At 45.8% G+C, this 14,592-nt stretch overlaps 1 protein-coding gene and 1 long non-coding RNA gene across 3 annotated transcripts in view; one reads left to right on the top strand and one right to left on the bottom strand.

Moving 5' to 3' along the window:
* The window catches only part of ATPAF1 (ATP synthase mitochondrial F1 complex assembly factor 1), a 479,750-nt gene that overhangs the window by 2,938 nt on the left and 462,220 nt on the right, over positions 1-14,592 (top strand). The gene's annotated exons all lie outside the window — the stretch shown is intronic.
* On the bottom strand, positions 3,219-14,530 carry LOC126961582 (uncharacterized). 2 transcript variants are annotated; one of them, XR_007728342.1, is made up of 3 exons: positions 14,414-14,530; positions 11,713-11,846; positions 3,219-5,816 (listed from the first exon to the last, which is right to left on the bottom strand). It is a non-coding gene; the product is annotated as an uncharacterized LOC126961582 (long non-coding RNA). The 2 variants fall into 2 exon arrangements; XR_007728343.1 differs by lacking the exon at positions 3,219-5,816 and adding an exon at positions 5,829-7,954.

Here is a 14,592-nt window from a genome sequence, read left to right as displayed (position 1 = left end):
TCGGAGAATATTGAATAGGCAAGGGACTAAATTTTCAAAAGAATCTCTCTGGCTGTCATGGTGAGAGCAGAAAGAATGGAGCATAGTAAAATTGGGGAGATCTGTTAGGACACTATTGTGATAAGGCTAATGAGAGATAAGGGGCTTGGATGTTGTAGCAATGGAGGTGGTAATAAGTATTACTCTAGAAGTCTAGATACATTTAGAAAGAGCCAAGAGGAACTACTGATGGATCCAGTGTGGAGAGCGTCATAAAGTCAAAATCAACTATGAGATCCTTCCTGTGAATTGCTGGGGGGCTGGAACAGCACATACTAAGCGGGAAGGCTGTGGGAGGAGCTGGTTTTCAGTGGGGCGAGCTCAGGAGCTCAGTTCAGGACATCTTATGTTTGAGACACCTGTCAGCGGAGTGGTCTGGGCTGGAAATGTGACTTTGGAAGAGATTTGCATTTGAATGGTATATGATGCAGCCAGGGCTGGGTCACCTGCCGCCATTCAGCTAGCACTGTGCCAAGTGCTTTCTAGCACCTTCTCACCTCACTCCCCCAACAAACCCAAGAGGAGGCTGCTATTATCACCCCCTTTATATAGATGGATAGACTAAAACCCAAGGGGGCAAGGGACTCACTAAAGTCACACCACCAGGAAAAGGCAGAAGCGGATTCCAACTTATATGTGTCCCATTTCAGAACTCAAGCTCTTTAACCCATATGTACTATTGTAATTTCTTCTTTTTTATTTTATTTTTATTGATACATAATATTTGTACATATTTATGGGGTACATGTGATTTTTGTTACATGCATAGGATGTGTAATGATCAAGGCAGGGTATTTAGGAAATCCATCAGCTTGAGTATTTGTCATTTCTTTGTGTTGGGAGCATTTCAAATCCTCCTCTTTTCTAGCTTTTTTTTTTTTTTTTTGAATCAGAGTTTCACTCTTGTCACCCAGGCTGGGGTGCAATGGCGCGATCTTGGCTCACTGCACCCTCCCCTCCCCAGGTTCAGGTTCAAGCGATTCTCCTCCTCAGCCTCCCAGGTTGCTGGGATTACAGGCACCTACCACCATGTTCAGCTAATTTTTGTATTTTTAGTAGAGATGGGGTTTCACCATGTTGACAAGGTTGGTCTTGAACTCCTGACTTCAGGTGATCCGCCAGCCTCAGCCTCCCAAGGATGGTGCCAATTTTTCTAATTTGAGCAACCGGTTATATGGTGGTGCCATTTACTGAGGAGCATAGAAGGACAGGGGGTACAAGGAGAGGAGCAGGCTTAGGGGAAAAAGTAAATTCACTCTGGGCACGCCGAGCTTGAGATGTCTGTGAAATCAGGTGGAAATGCTGACAACATAGTTGGATATGCAGACTTGAAGCTGCAGAAATACCAAGCCTTTAAATATAGATTTGGAAGTTATCAACATAGAGGTGGTAATTTACATCATGGGATTCACCCACCAAGAGGGTGTGGAATGAGAAGTGTAACAAGATCTGTGAGGAATGCAGCATCTCAAGCTAGTCAAGGGGAGAGAAACAACTGGAGGAGACAGAAGAAGCAACCAGAGAAGGAGGAGAAGAATGGGGATATGTGGAGTGTTGGATAATGGGGAAGACAGGGGTTCAAGGTGCTAGGAAGTGCTGGGATTATAGGCTTGAACAATCACGCCCGGCTGCTATTTTGAAATATGCAATACACCGTTGTTAGCTGTAGTCACCCTATTCTGCTGTTGAACAGTGGAACTTATTCCTTCTATCTCACTGGATGTTTGTACCCATTAACCAACCTCTCTTCATCCCACACACCTTTCTCAGCCTCTGGTAACTATAATTCTACTCTACCTCCATGAGATCAATTTTTTTTTAAGTTTCCAAATATGAATAAGAACATGAAATATCTGTTTTCCTGTGTCTGGCTTATTTTACTTAACATAATGACCTCCAGTTCCATTTATGTTCCTGCAGATGACAGGATTTCACCCTTTTTTATGGATGAATAGTATTCCATTGTGTATATGCACCATATTTTCTTTATCCATACTTTCATTGATGGACACAAGTTGATTCCATGTCTTCGCTATTGTGAATAGTGCTGCAATAAACATGAGGATACATGTATTTCTTTGATATACTGATTTTTTTTCCCTTTGGATAAACACCCAATAGTGGGGTTGCTGGATGATATGGTAGTTCTGTTTTTAGTTTTTTGAGAAATCTCCATAATGTTTTCCATAAACACTGTTCTAATTTACGTTCTCACCAGTAGTGTATAAGAGTTCTCTTTTCTCTGCATCCTTGCCAGCATCTGTTATTTTCTGCCTTTTTGATAATAGTCATTCTAACTGGGGTAAGATGATATCTTATTGTGGTTTTGATTTGCATTTCCTTGATGATTAGTGATGTTGAACATTTTTTTCATATGCCTGTTGGCCGTTAGTGTATCTTCTTTTGAGAAATGCTATTCAGATCCTTTGCCCATTTTTTAATGATATTGTTTCTTGTTTTGCTCCTGAGTTTCTTGTATATTCTGGATATAGTTCCTTGTTAAATGAATAGTTTGCAAATATTTTCTCCCATTCTGTAGGTTGTCTCTTCACTCTTTTATCCCTGTGGATAAACTTTCAAGTTTAATATAGTCCCATTTGCCTATTTTTGTTTTAGTTGCCTGTTCTTTTGGAGTCTTAGCCATAAAGTCTTTGCCTAGATCAATCATCCTGAAGTGTTTCTCCTATGTTTTCTTCTAGTAGTTTTGCAGTTCTAGGCCTTACATTTCAGTCTTTAATCCATCTTGAGTTGATTTTTGTATATGGTGAGAGATAGGTGTACAATCTCATTCTTCTGAATGTAGATGTCCAAGTTTCCCAGCAACATTTATTGAACAGGGTATCCTTTTCCCAATGTAGATTCCTGGCATCTTTGTTAAAAGTCAGGTGAGTGTAAATATATGAATTTATTTCTGGGTTCTCTGTTCTGTTCCATTGGTCTATGTATGTATTTTTATACCAATACCACATTGTTTTGGTTGCCATAGCTTTGTAATATATTTTAAAGCCAAATAGAGTAATGCCTCCAGCTTTGTTCTTTTGGCTTAGGATTGCTGTGGCTGTTTGGGCTCTTTTTTGGTTCCATATGAATTTTAGATTTTTTTATTTCTGTGAAAAATAGCTTGGTATTTTGATAGGGATTGGATTGAACGTATAAATTACTTTCAGTTAGTATTGTCATTTTAACAATATTAATTCTTCCAATCCATGAGCATAAGATATCTTTCCATATGTTTATGTCCTCTTCAATTTCTTTGATCAGTATTTTGTAGTTTTCCTTGTAGAGGTCTTTTACTTCCTTGGTTAACCTTATTTCTAGGTATTTTATTTTAATTTTTGTAGCTATTATAAATGGGATTGCCTTATTGATACAATTTCTTCTTTTGTGCTCCTCCATACTACCTCCCTCCTTTCCTTCCCTTCACTTCCTCCCTTCCCCCTCCCTTCCATTTTTTGTTTGTTTGTTTTCAAGATACTTACCTTTAGCTTTCAAGTATTTTTGGAAGTATAGTTGGAGTGAACACTCAGCATCTTTTTTTTTTTTTTTTTTTTTTTTATGGAGTCTCCCTCTGTTGCCTAGGCTGGAGTGCAGTGGTGTGATCTCTGCTCACAACCTTTGCCTCCCAGGTTCAAGCGATCCTCCTGTTTCAGCCTCCCGAGTAGCTGGGATTACAGACGTGAGCCACCATCCCCGGTTAATTTTTGTATTTTTAGTAGAGATGGGGTTTCACTGTGTTGGCCAGGCTGGTCTCGAACTCCTGACCTCAGGTGATCCACCTGCCTTGGCCTCCCAAAGTGCTGGGATTACAGGCCTGAGCCACCGCTCCCGGCCAACACTAAGCATCTTTTAAAATTGTCTTAAATTTTGTATTATGGACATTTTCAAACATGTATGAAAGTAGAGAATAATAAATGGCATGAATCCAATTTCAGCAATTGTCAACATGTGAGTAATCTTGTTTTGCCTATACCTCTATCTGTCCCCATGCTCCCTCTCCCCACAATGGCTTATTATAAAGCAAATCTCAAACTTCATATTATTTCATCTGTAAATGTTACTATCTTTATTAGTTGATTTAATTAAAAGTTACTGAACATCTGCTCTGTCAGGTTATATGCTATGTTCTGATAAATTCTTAATCATCTTTCAAAGCTCAAATGTCACCTCTTCCTGGAAGCTTTCCCTGATTTTCCCTTCTCCCAAAAGAACTTAATGACTCCTTTCCTGGCATTCAGATTATATGCCTCCTTCACAGCGCTCACTGTTTAACAGCAATTATTTTAAATGTGAGGAGATAGTATAATATAATGCTTAAGAGCTTTGCAAACAAATAGACTTGGGTTAAAATTTCAATTTTTGCTTCAGAATCAAATAGACTTGGGTTAAAATTCTGCTTTCTGAGCTTAATTCCTCTGAACCTCAGTGTTCTTATCAGTAAAATGGGATATAGCACTCACCTTATATTGTGGGGAATAAATGGGTTATGAATCCAAAGTACCTTGCACAGTGCCTGGCACATAGTGAGCATTCCTTCAAGAAGTTACATGCTTCTCTTGCCACACTGTGCTGGAGGCAGGACCACAACTGTCTCTTGTGTGTGTGCTGGCACCTGGAAGCCTCTGTAGAAGAGTGTGGGAGGGGCAGCCTCCAATTACAGAAAGCAGGCAGATTGGGCCCTAGCAGCCCTGCCTGGCCGTAAACAGATTATCTGGCAAAGAGGGCTTCTGGTTCAACTTTTGGCTATTTAAGGGCATTAGTAAAAATCTGGAAAAATGATTTGATTTTGTCTTTTAATGTACACTTATTTTGTTTACTTGGAAACTACAAATTTGTCCCTCCCCTCAACTAAATAGTCTTTATTATAAACTCTGGAAAGAACAGAAAGAGAAGAAAAAAATCACACACTGAGCCCAGATCACCCATTTATGTACTATTGTATTTTCTTCTTTTTAAAAAAATTTGTTTATGTTCCATCTATGAAATTATAATTGCATTTTGTTTACTTTTTGGTCCAGCTGCAGCTTTTTAAAGCCATCTTCATTTTGAGGGTTGACGTCTGACCTTTGAAACAAAAACTCCAACTGTGAAAGGGTTCGAGGGTTTGGATGTGGCTTCTTGACTGAGCAAGGGGTATCCAATGTGTGGCGGGCCAAACATGCCTGTAGCACCTCTCACTGCCCTGCTGGGGCTTCTGTTCTGAAAAGAGATTGGTTTGGGACAGGGCAGTATGGCCTAAACACTTGATACCCTGTTTAGACCAGGGTGATTCCACCAGTTTGCACCTAACTATCCATTGCTGTAAGGCATTTAGATGCATTATCCTCTGACCAATCCAATGGAGTATTACTGGAATACAAAGGCTCAGAGAAGGAAAGAGACTTGCTCAGGTCACACAGCTAGAGGTGTGTGAGGATCCCAATTCCCAGCTCACCTTCCTGGGCCTCAGAGACTCCAGCATTGAGTCCATTCACCCCTTTTCTGCCTCTTGCTGAGTTCTACCTCCTTCTGGAAGCTCAAGGTTTCTACTCACATACCTCTGGGAATGGGAAGCTCACCACCTTTCAGAGTCATCTCTGTCATCACTAGACAGCTTTCTCTCGCTGAACCAAATCCAGCCTCCCAGTGACTCTTTTCATCATCCTCAGCTCCATGCTTAGAGGGCACAGAGCAGTTTCTCTCCCTCTTCTGGTGCAGCCCTGCAGATATCTGGAGATAGAGGCCTCTGAGACTGCTACTCTTCAGGCTGGAAATTTCAGCTCCTCCAAGTATTTAACAGACTAAAGGCAAAATTAGTAACAAGAGAAGAAAACAGTTTTAATTAATTAAAATGTTAAATGAAATCAGTTCCATGACTCCACATGCCCTGAAATGTGAGGCATGGCCAATGCTTGTAGTCTTACCCTAAGTAGTCTAGAAGACAATGTATATTGCTTCTTTATTTTCTCCTCAGTTCAGATACATAACCCCTCCCCATCCATTTAAGCAGGTGTTGCTTAGGGCGGGTGTTAGCCTAGCTTCTCATCCCCCCATCCTGGACTGTGTCATCCCTGCCGGAGGCACAGATCCCCTCCAGGAATGCCAGACCAAAACATGGAGCTGCGTCCTGAGATGTCCTCCGGGTGCTGCAAACAGCCTGTCCACACCAGGACTCATCGTCATCGGTGCATTGCTCTTTGCTCACTGCACCCACTAATGTGTGTGAGCTCCCTTTGGCAGGGCTGTGGAGCTATGGTGCTTTAGAACAGTGCTTGGCACAGGAAGACACTTATGAAAGGTGTGTGAAATGAATACATACATGCCCTCTCCTCACTCCCAGCTTGCTGCTCTTCTAGTTTCCTCTAGTTTAAAAAATAGTACCAGCCAGGCATGGTGACCCACTCCTGTAATCCCAGCACTTTGGGAGGCCAAGGCAGGCGGATCACCTGAGGTCAGGAGTTCGAGACCAGCCTGACCAACATGGTGAAACCCCGTCTCTACTAAAAATACAAAAATTAGGCATGGGGGCGGGTACCTGTAATCCCAGCTACTCGGGAGGCTGAGGCAGGAGAATCGCTTGAACCCAGGAGGTGGAGGTTGCAGTGAGCCGAGATTGCGCCACTGCACTCCGGCCTGGGGGACAAGCATGAGATTTCGTCTCAAAAAAAAAATAGCACCAAGTTCCAAGCACTGTCTGAGTCAGAGGATGAAGCGCCTCCTTGATTGTACTCTTTTGAATATCTCACTTCTGCATCTATGCGGCTAGCTTGTCCTGCCACTTGTACTCCTTAAATTGCTCTTCCATCCTCCAATACTCTCTGTGCACTGTTTTAAGCCAAGGCATCACCATCCTTCTCCTGGATCCCTTCCACAGCCTGCTCACTGCCCACTGCCCACCGCCCCGTTTGGCCCATTCTTCCAGCTGTGGTTGGAGAGAGCTTGCCGAAATGCAAGACTTTCCCACATCGCATCTTTGCCTAAAACCCTACGTTGGGTCTGTATTATCTGTAAGGTGAAGACCGCACCTCTTAGGTCCTGCAAGCTCTCGAGACCTCTTTCCTGACCACCACCTGCTCTCCAGCCAGGCCCATCTCCCATCAGCTCTGTGCGGTGTGACTTTCCCTCCCTGCTCCTCCCAACCTGGAGGTGCTCTCTTCCACACCACTCCCCAGCCCCAGTTGTTGCAGACTTTCTCCCTCTAGGTCCTAGAGGAGTGCCTCCACAGTGGCACCCACGTGTCCCAAATATACATCTCCAGCCTGGACCTCAGTTCTGACCTCCAGACTCACATTCCTGTCTCCACACCAAACTGGTGAATCCTGCCCCTCCTTCAGAAAAAAAGCCTCCTCCTCCTGTCATCCTCCCCACCTCAGTCTGCTCCAGCTGAGCGGATTAAAAACCTCAGAACCATTCTTGGCTTCTCTCTTCCTCTCACATTCCAGACCAGGTTGGGTCTACCCTCAGAATACATCTAGACTCAGAGCACGCATCCTCAGCTCCACGGCTGCTCCACATCCCAGTTGCCTTGAGTTGCCCTGGCCTCTCGTCTGGAGCACTGCAGAAGCCTCCTTGCCGGCCTCCCCGTTCTCTCTTCTTGCTCCCACTGTCTCTTCTCCACATGGCAGTCAAACCAAGTCTCCTGTGCTCAGATTCCTCCAGCAGCTCTTTGGTCTTGTTGGAGTAAAAGCCAGAGTCCTTACAACCACTCACAACACGCCAGATGAGGGGTCCACGCCCTTGCTTTCCAACCTCCTCTCCTCCGCTCCCTGCACTCACTTCCCTCAGCCACACTGACTCCCTCCAGCCTCCTTCCTCAGGGCCTTTGCACTTGCCTGTCTCCTTGCCTGGGGTCTTCTCCCATCCACGGCTGAATGTCTTACTTCCTCACGTTCAACTCTTGGCTCAAATGTCACTTCTTAGAGGTGCCTTCCCTGAGAATCTGTATAAAATAGCACACCCTCTTCTTGCAGCCCCCACCATTTTCCTGATCCTGGACTTTTCCATATTGCCATCGGAACTGTTTTATCTGTCTGTTTCCTGGCTGACCCCTCTAGAATGTCATTTCTATAAAGGCAGGGGCTTTGTTTTGCTCATTCCTGTATCCCTAGCATCTTGAACAGTGCCTGGTCCACAGGAGGCTCTCAATAATTAATTGCTCAATGAATGAATCTTAGGCTTCATACTACATTTTTCTGACTTCCTAGACTAGATGGTAAACTCATTTATGTACTTTTAGCACCTGTACCTTCCCTTCAAAACATTTACTGCAACTGTAATTACAAAACTGTATAATGTAATCTTGATCTTATTCTCTACAGGTTGGGCATCCTTCATCCAAAAATCTGAAATCTGAAATGCTTCACAATCCGAAACTTTTTGAGCATCAGCATGATGCCACCAGTGGAAAATTTCACATGTGATCTCATGTGATGGGTCAAAGACAAAACACAATCAAGGCCGGGCACAGTGGCTCATGCCTGTAATCCCAGCACTTTGGGAGGCCAAGGTGGATGGATCACCGGAGGTTGGGAGCTCAAGACCAGCCTGACCAACATGGAGAAACTCTGTCTGTACTAAAAAATACAAAATTAGACAGGTGTGGTGGTGCACGCCTGTGCGCCTAATCCCAGCTACTCAAGAGGCTGAGGCAGGAGAATCGCTTGAACCCGAGAGGCAGAGGTTGCAGTGAGCCGAGATCTCAGGAGTCTGAGACCAGCCTGGGCAGCAAGAGTGAAACTCTGAGTCAAAAAACAAAAAACAAAAAAACCAAAACCAAAACCAACCAAACAAAAACCACACAGTCAAAACTTTGTTTCATACACAAAATTAGTTAAAATATTCTAAAAATTACCTTCAGGCTATGTGTATAAGATGTATAGGAAACAAAGGAATTTTATGCTCAGACTTGGGTCCCATCCCCAAGATATTTCACTATGTGTATACAAATATTTCCAAATCAGAAAAAAAATCAAAAATCGGAAACACTTCTGGTCCCAAATATTTCAAATAAGGGCTACTGTATTTCCAGTCTCATAGTAGCCACTAAACACGTGTTGAGTGAATGAATGAAAGAAAGCTAGGATATTATTTAAGAAACTGACCAATAGCAGGTGCTTGACAGAGGGACTGGACCCTGGGCTGGACATAGGGACCCTTGGGGTTTAGCCCCATCTCTCCCATTGACTTGCTCTGTGACTTTTAGTTGATGACTGTCCATTTCTGGGTCACAGTTTCCCCAGTTGAAAAATAAGGAGCAAGATTACATCATTTAGAATGAGCTTTCAGGCTTGAAGAGATAGTGACTCTAGAACCCAGTACTCCCAGCTTGCTTCCACTGCTGGCCTGGAGCCCTGGGTAGGGAAAGGCTGTGCTTGGACCCAGCAGGGTAAGATTTGGCTTTGGGACCTCTGCTGGCGGGCTGGGCTTCTGGCAGGGGGCCAACCCTTGAATTTCTTGGCTGGATGAGTGGGCGGCAGGATGGGTTGATTGATCTTTCCCCACTGTGGGGTCCTGGCCATAAATCTCCCCAGCCTAGTGGGGTCGCCTAGGACCCAGGAGTCATAGCCAGTGCATTCCTTGGCTTAGCTGGCTCTGGGCTGGTGCTTTCTGCCCCTTACAGCTCCCAGACACTGGAGCCCCTGTGGGAGTAAGCACCCATTCAATCTGATCATAGAGCCTAGCTCTGTGCTCCAGAAAGTGTCTGTCCAGAGAGCTGCCAATCTTTCTCCAGATCCGACCTTAGGATCACATGGCATTGTTTTGAGCAGATATGCCTTAGGTTCCTGGTGAGCCAGGACGTAACCCTCTTTGTGCCATGGAACCCTTGGGCAGTCTGATGAAGCCTAAGGACCCCTTCTCACAGTAATATTTTTATTTATTGACAAATTAAATTAAATTAACATATTTTTTGAGACCGAGTCTCACTCTGTTACCCAGGCCGGGGTGCAATGGCACGATCTCAGCTCACTGTAACCTCCGCCTTCCAGGTTCAAGCAATTCTCCTGCCTCAGTCTCCTGAGTAGCTGGGACCATAGGCATGTGCCACCACTCCCGGCTAATTTCTGTTATTTTTAGTAGAGATGGGGTTTCGCCATGTTGCCCAGGCTGGTCTCAGACTCCTGACCTCAGATGATCCGCCTTCTTCCACCTCCCAAAGTACTGTGATTACAGGTGTGAGCCACCATGCCCGGCCTCTCACAATAATGTTTTTAAGTGCATAACATAAAATGCATAGCATTGCAAAGGAAGTCAGTTACCTTGAGATGTACTTATCAAAATATTAAAAATATAAGTTTGTAATATAGTGATTTATGTGTCCATTTATAATGTATTCAACAACAAGATCTTGTGGAAGGTCCAATGACTATTGTACTTCTATAGTGGTGAGCATAAGATATATCCAGATATCTGCAATAATTATATGGTGATATGAAAATATCATAGACAGTCTGTGGTTTGTTGCCTTCATCCCATGGAAAAAAATGGTAAATTTTATTTATTTTTATTTTTTTTTGAGGTGGAGTTTCACTCTTGGCGTCCAGGCGGGGGTGAAATAGTGTGATCTCGGCTCACTGCAACCTCTGCCTCCTGGGTTCAGGCGATTCTCCTGTCTCAGCCTCCCCAGTAGCTGGGACTACAGGCACCCACCACCATGCCTGGCTAATTTTTGTATTTTTAGTAGAGACGTAGTTTCACCATGTTGGCCACACTGGTCTTGAACTCCTGACCTCAGGTGATCCACCCGCCTCAGCCTCTCAAAGTGCTGGGATTACAGGCGTGAGCCACCACACCCAGCTGAAAGTGGTATAAATTTAGTTAGAGGTTAGTGAAATACAAATGTAATGTTTCCCTGTCCATGTTCATAAGCTAGAGTTCTGTCCATGGCCCTCTGGGAAGGGAGTGTTACATGAAGGGGAGCCAGGTGAATGAAATTTTAAGTCTGATAGGAGAGGGGCTCACCACAGTCCTAACCAGCTGCTTCCTTGGGACCTTATTAATATATGAAAAGATCTCATAGTCTGTTAACGGAGTCACAGGATCACAGGCTCCAGAACTGGAAGGGCTAGAACCCTGCTACAGTTTCAGTGTATGTCCCTCTAAAATTCATATGTTAAAACTTAAACCCCAATTAGCTGAGCATGGTGGTGGGGGCCTGTAATCCCATCTACTCAGGAGGTGGAGGCAGGAGAATCACTTGAACCTAGGAGGGGGAGGTTGCAGTGAGCCGAGATTACGCCATTGCACTTCAGCCTGGGCAAGGAGAGCAAAAACTCCATCTCAAAGAGAACCAAAACCAAACACAAAAATAACCCTTAAACCCCAAGGGTTTATTAAAAGCTGGGACCTCTTGGAAAGAGGTTAAGTCAGGAGGGCTTCACCCCTGTGAATGGATTAGTGTTCTCAAAAACGGGGTTGAAGGGAGTGTCCTGGTCCCTTTCACCCTTCCATCCCTCCCACCGTGTGAGGGCACAGTAAGATGTGTCATCTTGGAAGCAGAGGGCAGCTCTCACCAGATGCCAAGCCTACTGGTGCCTTGATCTGGGACTTCCCATTCTTCAGAACTGTCAAAAAGTAAATTTCTGTTCTTTATAAATTACCCAGTCTAGGATATTTTGTTAAAGTGGTACAAAGAGACTAAGACAGACCCCTTTTGCAGACACCTCATTGGGTGACCCGGTCCATGGCCTCTGCTCTTACTTGTCTAGGGATGGAGAGCTCACCCTCCAGCTCATCCTCATTGCAGGCTGAACAGCTCCAACTGTCAGAGGAATGGTGGCCATGTCTTCTCCTTCACATACCGAGATGAATCAGACACAGTCCGTGCCCCACAGCTAGAGAGTGGAGAGAGACAAGGACTCAACTACAGATCAAATGTTTTATTCATTGAACAACCTTTCTCTGAGCTTCTGCTCTTTGTCAGGCCGGTGGTAGGCACTGCATATACTGACATTTAATTTCATAAAATGTGTGTCCAGTGTGTACTCAGGCACTGTGCTCCGTACTGGGTGGTAAGGGAGAGATAGACATGATACCTTCCCTCCATGGAGACAATTAATAAATGAGTAAGCATACAAATCAGTGTGTAATTGCAACTCGTGATCACGGTTGTGAGGAGATGAGCAAAGGAGACTCGTAGAAGGGAGTGACTTCAGATGGAAGAGAATGGAAGTGAAGAAGTGTTCTTGGAGAAAGGGATGTAAAGGAAGATCAGCTTGCTGGGCAAATAGGAGTGGAAGAGTGTTCCAGGCAGAGAAAAGAGCAAGTGGAGAGGAGTTTCTGATGTCGGAAAGAGCTTGGCTTTTGTTAGGAAGTGACAGGAGGCTCCAGGGCCAGACCCGGCTGGAGAGGTGGGTAAGGGAAGATTGCCTGGGCCCTCAAACCCATGCAAAGAAGTTTGCATATTATTTTAAGGGCCGATGAATGCCATAAAAGGGCTTAAGCAAGATATGTTTGAAAGAATAAAACAAGGTCTCCAGGAGCTCTCCAGCTTACAGCAATGATATTAACAAGATGAAGTATTATAAGAATGAGTAAAGAGCTGGGCACGGTGGCTCACGCCTGTTATCCTAGCACTTTGTGAGACCGAGGTGGGTGGATCACCTGAGGTCAGGAGTTTGAGGCCACCCTGGCCAACATAGTGAAACCTCATCTCTACTAAAATACAAAAATGAGCTTGGTGTGGTGGCGGGTGCCTGTGATCCCAGCTACTCAGGAGGCTGAGGCAGGAGAATCGCTTGAACCCAGGAGGCGGAGGTTGCAGTGAGCCAAGATTGAACCACTGCACTCCAGCCTGGGTGACAGAGAGAGACACCGTCAAAAAATAAAATAAAATAAAATAAATAAATAAAATAAAAAATAGTAAAGAAAGCTTTTATATTTGTGTTCTAAACACGCTTCTTGAATGTTCTCTGTACTTTTTCTCAGGCTAAGCTCTTTGCCTGGATTCCTCTCCCCAGGCTGTCTGCCCAGTACAACACTCTGGCTAACTTTGCCAGCATCACCTCCTCCAGGATGCCTTCCTTAACAATGTAGTCCACCAATGTAGTCCACCAACGTAGTCCACCGTCAGAGCCCTGAGCACGCCCTGTATGCTGTTCCCAGACTATTTACATGTCACTGTGCACCGTCCCTTTCTTCAGACCACCCCTGGAGGCGGGCAAAAGTCGGGGCTGGAGGGAGGGGAGGTTGCAGAATCTTCAGCAGCAAACTGGCTCCCTGCACGCCTCAGTCTGGGATTGGAACTAGACACTGCCACCTGCTGGCAGTGAGTGGAATGGCTGACAAGATGGGGTTGGGAGGAAGGAGACTCCTGGAAACAGTCCAGGCCCACTTTGGCTTTTCTGAAGGGCAATCGCATAAGGTCTAGCTGGATGGAGGGCTTGTCTAAGGCGCCTGATGGTTCTGGGTGACAGCTGGGCTGGAACAGGAAGGAGGAACTGAACGTTGATGGACACACGGTGCAGCCCTGTGGGACTGCTGAGACCTTAGTCTAGTCCCTGGGCCCAAGCCAGACCAGTAGGGGGGCCCACCTTGTTACCATGGAGATCAGGGCTGTGTTCATACAGCTGGAGAGATGACCCTCCACCCGTGTGAAGACCTCCAGGGAGGAGGGGCCAGCCTCAAAGCCAAGTGTCCACCCATGCCCCCTCTTTTCTGGAACAACTTGTTTTGCTCTAAAGCTTGGGACTTTGACCCAGGAGGTATGTTTTCCTCCTGTTGGTCACCTGATGTCCTTCCTGCTCATCCCCTTCCCCCACCACTGCTGAAGCACAGCCCAGGGGATCCTTTCCTTTCCCTGGGTTTTTCAGGGAAGTGGCGGATACTGGGGTGAGGAAGGCAGAACCTGGGACTCGAGTGCTGATGGCACTGGTTGGAGGGAGTGGCACAGCTGTGACCCCCACCCTCCTTTTCTTAAGTCTCTCCTTGCTAGGCTCCTGGGACACCCCACTTTTCTGGGGTTGCTTCCTCCTGTTTCCTCCTGCCCCTTCTTCCTTTGAAAGACCTTTACGTGTTGGGGCCGTGTCTCTTTCTTTCTATGCTCTCCTCTTGACACCCCTACCCCCACTACACACAATGGGGAGACCAGGAGCTCCCAGGCCTCAGTTACCATCCCTGTGCCGCAGACGGCTCCCAGATGCCCCACTCCAGACCCAGGGATTCTGCAGCCTTCCAGACGTCTCCCTCTGGAAAGTCCACAGGCACTGCAAGCATAATACCTCAAAATCTATAGCTCGTCAATCCTCCCATCCCCCAAACTTGCTCTGGCCCCTACTGAGGCACCAGCATCTACCCAGCTGCCTACGCCAGAAACCTGGGAGTCACCTGCACCCCTGCCTCCCGCCTGTACCCACTCCCAGTTCAGCACTGTGTTCCAGCAGCCACCCCCCGGCTTCTCTACCTCCTCAACAGGGCTCAGATCGGTTCCCACAGCCACTCCCTGCCCAGGTCCAGGCACTGGTGTTGTGGCCACTATAGCAGATCCCCGGACTCCTCTTCTCCAGCCTTGGCATGCCCCTTTCCCTCTCCACACTACATGGAGAGGTGTTTTCCCAAACGCAAAACTGACCACGTGACTCC

Source organism: Macaca thibetana, chromosome 1 (assembly GCF_024542745.1).
Source record: "Macaca thibetana thibetana isolate TM-01 chromosome 1, ASM2454274v1, whole genome shotgun sequence".
NCBI lineage: Eukaryota > Metazoa > Chordata > Mammalia > Primates > Cercopithecidae > Macaca > Macaca thibetana.
The sequence above is the reverse complement of the archived record's forward strand: the minus strand, read 5'-3'. Positions and strand labels throughout refer to the sequence as shown.